The sequence below is a fragment of the Poeciliopsis prolifica genome, unplaced genomic scaffold (assembly GCF_027474105.1).
Source record: "Poeciliopsis prolifica strain line A6 unplaced genomic scaffold, Auburn_PproV2 SCAFFOLD083, whole genome shotgun sequence".
Lineage (NCBI taxonomy): Eukaryota > Metazoa > Chordata > Actinopteri > Cyprinodontiformes > Poeciliidae > Poeciliopsis > Poeciliopsis prolifica.
In genome coordinates, this window is record NW_026562458.1 from 1378567 (window position 1) to 1385959 (window position 7393).

The window sequence follows — 7393 nt, forward strand, 5'->3', positions numbered from 1 at the left end:
AACTACACTTTTCTTGATTTTATCAAGATCTTCATCTAGAGGGATCCCATAAATCACTCCTCTAGTTTTTTTATTTTCTCCAATGATTCTTTTCTCCAACACATTCTTTTTACAAATATTCTCCACGTTTAGAGCCTTGTTATTTTGTTCTTCGTTTTTACAAACCACCAACAAATTCCCATCTCTCAACATTTTTACCATTTCAACATCTCCAATTTTCTTTTTTATTTCTCTTGACACCACAATGGGGCTGATGTTATCTTGTCCTTCCTCATTTTTAAGTTTTAATATTATTTTAAATTCCTCCCGCACAACTTTCCTCCTAACTATCCTTTCTTCCTCTGAGCTACTTTCTTCCAGTTCTCGTTTACTTCCTTGACTTTCACCAATTTCTTTTCTTTCATCTATTTTGTTTCTTCCATGTTCTCTCCCTCTTCCTCTCCCCACTGGCGTCCACCCATCAAAATCCATGTCTTCCTCATCTCCTAACTCCATTACCAACCGAACCATTCACATACCAGTTTATGCTCAATCCGCCTTTTACAATTTCAATTTGTAATTTGTTTTTCCGCCTTCTTCCTCCAACCGTCTCCTCCGACTCGACCTCGTTCTCTCTCTTCTTCCCAGCCAAGCTCCCTTTATTTTGGCTCTAATCAGCCTCTGCTGACACCTGTCTGGGTGGCCAATTAGTGCGCCCCGCCTCCCGAGACAACCACCTTCAGTCCAGGGTGTTTGGATTGTCAAAAGGGGAAAAGGAAAAAGAAAAGCAACAACCCAAAACAATATACATGCAAAGCAAACAAAAAAAGCAAAAAAAAAGCAATAATAAACCATTAAAAGAAAACAATCATTTTCCCCTGTTCAACACGGACACAACTGATGAGTCTGAAGAGGAGGTCGCTGGTGCTGAAGCTGCTCCTGCTGAATCATTCCAATCCAAACGTGGCAACATCCGTTGGAGCACAGTTCCTCCTGATGTGCGTTGAAGGACAGCTGCTGCAAACATCATCAAAATGACCCCTGGGGTCACGAGGTTTGCTGTGACAACAGTAAGTGACATGAAGACGTCCTTTGATCTTTTTTTGCCATTGCCACTAAAAAAAGTCAGAATTGCTATGACAAACCTTGAGGGGAAAAAAGTCTCTGGGATGCATCAACGGGCAGAAATATTTTCTGGGCAACAATGTCTATTCGGACCTTTCAGATGATCTCAAGAGTCCTCAGATTTGACAATCGAGACACCAGAGCAAAATCTGACAAGCTTTCTCCCATCAGGGATGTTTGGGAGAGATGGGTGCAACTCCTTCCACTGATGTTCAACCCAAAGTTCTATTGTGTGAAAAAAAAGACTTGTTTTTGCCCTTTTCTTGATGAATATATATACGGGTCCAAAATGACCCGCTAAGACCACAGATGGCAGCAGAAAGCTAACACCAGAGGAAGGTTAAGCAAGGAAAGAAGAGGAGGCAGGATGACGTCCGAGCAGTGGCGGAGCCAGAGGGGTGGCCGGGGTGGCACTTACCACCCCCAACAGAGCCCTGGCCACCCCTAGTGCCACCCCACTGGAAATGGTCATTTTAAAATATAATACTTATGAGATCGGCAAAGATTTGCCAGGAAAACTGTAATTTCCGACTGTCCCTGAAGGCAGCCCGATGCCCGACGCTGTTCATTGGTTAAACTGACATGTTGGTTCCTGCTTGATCCAAAACACATCAACGGCTTTAGAGTTACACCGTCCAGGAGTTTTGCAGGTATTTCCATTTTACCGCTCAGCAGTAACCGCTGTTACCTTCCTAATGAGAGGCGGCACTTGTCATACATTTCTAAAAAGAAACAAAATGGTTGTGCACCGCTGCATAGTGCCTCGTTTATTATATTAGCCATGCTAGTGCTGATAGATCATGTTTTAGACAGATTCTAACATGTTTTGGTGACATGCTGCCCTCTAATGTTTTATTTCTCCCAGCTCTTGCTTGAAATGTGTGGAAAGAATATGTGAAAAACCATTAAGTTTTATAATGACTGAAATGTAAGTAGGCTATGTCATATGAAACCTAACTAGTAATATTCATTAATTTAATTACTCTATTTTTAATTTAGTATTATTTTAGTTAGCTACAGAAAACTAAAAACTAGTTTAAATAATAGTTAAAATAGTGTCTCTGCCAAACAGTCATGGAGTCTAAATACCAGGATCTTATTTTGTGTAGAGCCAAATGAAGAGAAAAGGGAAAATCTCCCAGTTCTTCTTAAAGAGGCAAAAACCAGGACCAGGACCAGGACCAGGACCAGGGCCAAACCAGGACCAGGACCAGAGCAGGACCAGACCAGGACCAGACCAGGATCAGGACCAGGGCTAGACCAGGACCAGACCAGACCAGGGCCAGACCAGGACCAGGGCCAGACCAGGACCAAGACCAGACCAGGACCAGACCAGGACCAGACAGAACCAGACCAGGGTGAGACCAGGACCAGACCAGGGCCAGACCAGGATCAGGACCAGGCCAGGACCAGGACCAGACCAGGACCAGACAGACCAGACCAGGGCCAGGGCCAGACGGACCAGACCAGGACCAGACCAGGGCTAGACCCGGGCCAGACCAGGGCCAGGGCCAGACCAGACCAGGACCAGGGCCAGACCAGGACCAGACCAGGACCAGACCAGGACCAAACCAGGACTAGGCCAGACCAGGCCAGACCAGGACCAGACCAGGACCAGACCAGGACCAGACCAGGACCAGGGCCAGGACCAGACCAGGACCAGAGCAGGGCCAGACCAGGACCAGACCAGGACCAGGGCCAGACCAGGACCAAACCAGAACCAGACCAGGACCAGGGCCAGACCAGGACCAACCAGGACCAGACCAGGGCCAGACCAGGACCCACCAGACCAGGACCAGGACCAGACCAGACCAGGACCAGACCAGGGCCAGACCAGGACCAGACCAGGGCCAGACCAGGACCAGACCAGGGCCAGACCAGGACCAGACCAGGGCCAGACCAGGACCAGGACCAGACCAGGGCCAGACCAGGACCAGGGCCAGACCAGGACCAGACCAGGGCCAGACCAGGACCAGACCAGGGCCACCAGGACCAGACCAGGCCAGACCAGGACCAGGACCAGACCAGGGCCACCACCAGACCAGGACCAGACCAGACCAGCCAGACCAGGACCAGACCAGGGCCAGACCAGGACCAGACCAGGCCAGACCAGGACCAGACCAGGGCCAGACCAGGACCAGACCAGGGCCAGACCAGGACCAGGACCAGACCAGGGCCAGACCAGGACCAGGAGACCAGGACCAGGGCCAGACCAGGACCAGACCAGGGCCAGACCAGGACCAGACCAGAACCAGACCAGGACCAGGACCAGGACCAGACCAGGACCAGACCAGGACCAGGACCAGGACCAGACCAGGACCAGACCAGGACCAGGACCAGACAGAACCCTGCAGCAGTGACCAACCTGGAGAATCCAGCCAGGAGACTCCAGGCCCAAACATCACCAGCAGGTTAGAGGCTGTGACAGAGAGTTATTAAGTATTAAAATCCAATAAGCCTAATTCTAAAGGTTAGCATGATGCTTTTTGCATTTTTATTGTGTCTGTTTATGCATTTCACAATGATGCTCCAGAGAGAGATGAGGCTGATACAGATTCAGAGTCAGACTCTGGGGAGGAAGACAGTGAAGCTGATCAAAATCCACCTCAGAACAACTGTGGCTGATGACAGGTTAAGTCATCTTGGCATTCTCAGTGTTGAGTCAAGGAAGGAACAGACCCTCAGCATGGATGACTTTGTAAAACATTTAGCTTTTTCCCACCAAAATCAGAGAATTATGCTCTCTTGAGTGAATCCTGGCTTTGAGTTTGCAGTATGTTGTTCCCATTCAAAGCTGATTTGACCATAGCAGTGTTTCTCAAACCTTTATAAATACCACCAGGGTAATGCTGGTCAGCTCTGGTGGTATTGTCTTGCAGTTTACTATCTGGAGCCAGTTTTATGTATTTATGTTTGAGAATTTGTTTTTGGTCATATTCTGGGCTCTGAGTTTACATTTGCATGTTCACTGTTCCATAGAGCCGTTTAACGTCTTGTTTGGTCATGGCAAATCTTTGTTAAATAAACATTTTAATTTGAATGTGAGAGAAATATTTGTTTCCTTTCGTTCATCATTTTTATATGGACCCGTCTGATAAAGCCTTGCTCACCATTTGGCCTCCTCTTGGAAAAAAGTCGAGCTCCGCCACTGGATAAAAGTAGCAGCTAATTAAATCACTTTGATGTCTCAAACACAAAGTGCAACAATAATGCAAAAAATAAATAAATGAACCAGAAATAATTTTTCATTGGATTCAGAGCAAATCGATCAACATCAGCATCTGAAACTGAATTAATAGAAGAAATCACTGATGCAACAGATAGTAAGAAATTATCTGCAGGGTTTTCATGGATCTACAGAAAGATTTTCACACAATAAAACCTCAGAGAAGAAATGAATGGAAATAACATTTATTACAGTTCTGCAGTCATTTCATACATCATCTCCCTAAAAATGGAAAACAAATTATACAGAGATGAAAAGTACAAAACTTCTTCCTCTGTTTTGTTTCCAAACAAAAACTAAAGTCAGACTAAAGAATCAGAAATGAAAGATTAACGCTGCCCTCCTGCAACAAGATTCAGTTTCTGCTGCTTCACAAACATCATGCAGAGTTTATCATTGTTCTGAAACCTTTATGGTAACAAACTGGATGATAATCTGGATTATGAAGCTCTGATGAACCAAAGTGTTTGGAACTGAACTGAACAGAAAGTCTCTAGACCAGATTAAAATCTGCTGGGATTAACCATGGACAACATGGACTTGAATTATTATCACAGGATTTTCTGGTATTCACTGGATCATAAAAGTGATAATAGAAAGTATAAACACAGCATTGATCAGGGGAATAGTCAAAGCAACACTAATAAACACTTAGCAGGAAGTGAAAAGGTCATTTCAGATTCATTCAGTAGTTCAGTTTTATCACTCAGCAGCTAAAAATAGACGCATTAATTAAACATGTTGACATTAATTTCTGCTGTCATGGAATCAATAGTTGGAAAGTCAGAGATGAAGAGTCTCCAGATGATCAGATCATCTCCAGTTTCCTCTTTAAAACTCACAGTTTCAATCTGATCAATAAGTTTTGATTTGGATCATCAGAGCTGCTGCTTGATCACTGAGATCTTCATCGGTTCCATCTTTAAGGTTTTATTAGTTTCAAAATATGGAAACATCTTGTGAGTGAAGGTGTGTGTGAAGGTGTGTATGTGTGTGTTAGTATCCAGATCAGAGAAGGACAGCTTTCCTCTGTCCCAGTCCAGATTCACTCTGATCCTCTGGAGATTCTTCTGGACTGAGAGACGAGTGGAAGGAGCTGGTGGAGAATATGCTGAATATTCACCTTCATAGAACAGTATAAACAACCATCCAGACTTTATGATTCCCTTCCTCTGAACAGATTCTTCTAACACACCAAGTTCCCAGTATGAACTGTCTCCAACATCAACATCCCAGCTGTGGTTCCCTGAGTTAAAACCATCAGAACTCAGAACAGACCAGTATCTATCAAATCTCTCTGGATTATCAGGAAGCTGCTGTTTCTCTCCTGCAGTCAAACTGGTCAGATCTTCAGACAGATGGAGTTTGAATCAGCTGAGTTTGGGTCCAGAACCAGAGGAGTGTAGGTCACCATGGTCTCCATGTTGCTCCAGATGTTGAAGGCCAGGTTGCCCAGATGTTTGGCCTGGTCTATCAGAGCTCCTGAGGGCAGCTGTGGATCCTCCAGCAGGGGGCAGCGCTGGACTCTTTCCACTGCAGCCTTGTAGTTGTGCAGGAATGAGACGTCTTCAGCTCTCAGCTCCTCCTCTGTGGCTCTGACTGTTCTGAAAGAGCTGCTATCTCTCTGCTCAGAGCCTCCATCTTCTCCTTCATCATCCCTCTCTTCTGCTCCTCTTCCTCCCTCAGTGCAGCCAGCCTGGCCTCCTCTTCCTCTGCTAGAAACTGATGAAGCTGCTTAAACTGCTCCATAATCTGCCTCTCTGTGTGTCGGGCCTGGACCTTCAGGTGTTCTGCTGTCTGATCAAACTCCTCCTGAACTTTCTTCCTGAGCTCCAGCTTCTTCTTTAAAGGCTCCAGAGTTTCCTGAAGCTTCTTCTTGTGTTGCTGAGCAGCTTCATTGATGGGTTTAAATCTGTGGCTAATGTGTAAATCTGAATGACTGCAGACGAGACACACTGGCTGCTGATGGTCCAGACAGAAGAGTTTGAGTTTCTCAGAGTGCAGACTGCAGAGATCCTCTGAAGCTCTCTGCTCTCTCTGCTGTAAGAAAGTCTCACACAGATTCTTCAGAGCCAGATTTAAAGGTAGATATTCTTTAGAAGATCTCCTTTTACAAACTGGACACTCTCTTCCTGGTTTCTCTCTCCAGTATTTCTGCAGACACTCCTTACAGAAGCTGTGGCTGCATGACAGAAGAACCGGATCCTTAAATATCTCCAGACAGACCGGACAGCAGAGATCATCGTCTGATCTGGAAGCCATTTTGTCTCAGAGTGAAGCTGAAACCACAGCAGACAGAACGTCAAACCAGGAAGTCAGTTTCTCTACTGTACAAACTTTCTGAACTTACTTTCACTTTGATCTGCTTGTTGTTCCTCCTGCAGCAGTCTGTGTTCCAGTGTCTAGTTGCTCACTTCTCTCTCTGTTCTCCTTGTTCAGTTTGATTTCAGTCGGAGACGAAGGCAGGTGTCAGAGTTCATCCTCAGGGTGTTTACTCAATCAGTTTTTCTCTCAACTGTTTCCTGCTCAGTTTTTCCAAGACTTCCTGTTGGAATTCCAGTCTGGAGGTAGAGATGTGGCGCCCTCTAGAGGATTTTCTGTACATCTGCAGTTTCAGAAAAACAACAATACTGGTGATGATGGTAGTTTTTGATGTTGAGTGAAATTCTCCTGGCAAAAATATATAAATATATTTGAATGAACTAATTAATAAACACATTCACAGTAAAGCTTTTAGTTCTTCATCAATAATAAAACCTCACTGTACTTCAGGATATTAATGATCAATATCAATTTCCTTGCTGATCAATACTGAATAAAATTGATTCTGTATTCAGATTCAACAGCTGGGATTCAAATCTTGGATACCTTAAAATAATTCATCAATCTAATGTATTCATGTTAAACTCAGAAGTACATTGAGGCGTCATTATCCAGGATATTTTTATCGTTTTAATAGTTTTCCAAGAACACAGACATACAGTGAACAGTTTGACTCCCTCTAACTAAAGTTACAGAGCCACTAATGTGACGAGAAGCAGTTGATACAAAACAAAAAAGAAA

The 7393-nt window shown here is 44.8% G+C and overlaps 1 pseudogene; it reads right to left on the reverse strand.

Annotated features, from left to right (window-relative positions):
* Positions 1 to 4499: 4499 nt before the first annotated feature.
* Positions 4500 to 6833, reverse strand: LOC129353026 (nuclear factor 7, ovary-like; annotated as a pseudogene).
* Positions 6834 to 7393: the final 560 nt, after the last annotated feature.